At 42.4% G+C, this 1892-nt stretch overlaps 1 pseudogene; it reads right to left on the bottom strand.

Annotated features, from left to right (window-relative positions):
* Window positions 1-1648: 1648 nt before the first annotated feature.
* Window positions 1649-1767, bottom strand: LOC111746088 (annotated as a pseudogene).
* Window positions 1768-1892: the final 125 nt, after the last annotated feature.

The following is a 1892-nucleotide window of genomic DNA, read 5'->3' as shown; positions in this document are numbered from 1 at the left end:
CAGATGCTCTTTAATCTCCGATTCCGTCATCAGCACTACGTCCCATTCTTTCCTTTCTAAGCGCTAGCCCTGGTCGCCTCATGCCCGGATTCCTGGAGCAGTGTCTCCATTGATATTCTTGCTTCCAAGCAAGGACAGGACGAGCAGCAGGGGAAGCAACATCCCGGTCGGAGTGCTGAGTCGGACTTTCTGCTCTCACCTCACTGGTCCACCCCTCAATAGGTGTGTGACTTTGGGCAAGTCATTTTACTTTACCTCTTTATGGCTCTCTTCCTCATCCACAGAATGAGGATGAGAATGGCACTTCTCTCGTGGAATTATTATGAATATTACAGGAAGGAATACGTGGAAAGTATTAGAACGACATCTGGAATTCTAGCCAGCACTCGACATATTCGCGATTAAGACACCAGATTCCAATCCATTTGATACAAATATCTTAGCATCAGCCTTACTATAATACCAATTAATTCAACCATTAAATACAAATGTATTTACCAAATGAGAGTCTGTTGTGTACTAGGCATTGTTCTAAGAACTAAATAGAACCAGCAAAGTCACTGACAAAGAGGTGGGTAAGGGAGACACAGACAATAAACGAGAAAACAAATATGTAAACAAGTAGTTTACATCATGGTAATGGTTGTAATGTTATGATTAAGACAGAACCAGATGATACGACAGACATGGAGGTGTGGCTACTTTAGACTAGGAGGTTAGAGAAAACATCATCAAAAAGGTGACACGTCTCTTTAATGTCATATAGATGGTAGTCTATAATAAGTTAAGTTTTGGTTTCTGAATATAGTAATATAGGGTGTGGCCAAAGAAAAAGAATGCAGAGGGGTCCGGGGAACAGGTGGATCCTGACTCCAAGAGCCGGGAGACTAGGGCTTACTAGGACCCAAAGCTGGTCCATGAGCCTGTGCTCCCCAGCAGGGACGAAGCCATACTCAGCACCCAACAGAAAGGCACGTATACTGTACTAGTCAAGCTTTTGTTTGTTATGGGGCTGGCTCAAAAGATGAGATAGAAATGTCAAGGCGAAATGCGTTGCCAGAATTCCTGGGGCTTGGCTGCTCAAGCGGCAGAGAATCCGCCTAATATTACAACGTGTGAAACATTTCTACCCTCATCCTTTGTGCATGAGACTTTGTCGATATCTTGTTGAAACAGGTATAGTTAGTTTGCATGTTATTGTCCTGATCTTAAAGTCTAGTGCTCATTTTTAAAGGAATTTTTATTTGGGAAAACTTGCATTAAGGAATGCACTAGAAATGGCTTCTAGAAATGATGAATGATTATCCACCAGCTTTTCAATTATTGCTTCGAAAATTTCACAAAAGCTTGCTTACTGGTTTCCAAATTTGCAGTTGTCTGTCATTGCTGAAAATGTGAGCAAATTTTATTGATCTAGATTCGGCATTCGATAAGAAATACATTCCAGTGTTTTACCTAGCTCACACCTCTTATTTTAGGAATAAAAAAATGAAGATTCATGAAGATTAAGCTACTTGCCCAAGAGCACGGGGAATGTTAATGAAGAGCAGATGCTGCCACCATCGGGGGTTCAGAAGGCCCCTGGCTCCTGCTGACTTTTCTACTCTTAATACAGTCTCTCGCAGTTGGTTTTGTTTTTTTTTTTAAACGCCTATAGCACCCGGTCTTCCTAGGTGGTCTCCCATCCAAGTACTAACCGGGCCCGACCCTGCTTAGCTTCTGAGATCAGATGAGATGGGGCACGTTCAGTGTGGCATGGCCGTAGACATTCACAGTTGTTTCAGCAGCTCTTACGGTGGGCGAGCGATCTGAGTTACTAATTTATACTTTAAGAGGGTAAAGCCAGGTCTTCTATTTTACAACTTAGAAAAATGTCAGTGGTTCAGGAAGGT

The sequence above is a fragment of the Pteropus vampyrus genome, unplaced genomic scaffold (genome assembly GCF_000151845.1).
Source record: "Pteropus vampyrus isolate Shadow unplaced genomic scaffold, Pvam_2.0 Scaffold174, whole genome shotgun sequence".
NCBI lineage: Eukaryota > Metazoa > Chordata > Mammalia > Chiroptera > Pteropodidae > Pteropus > Pteropus vampyrus.
This window is presented reverse-complemented; position numbering and strand designations above follow the sequence as displayed.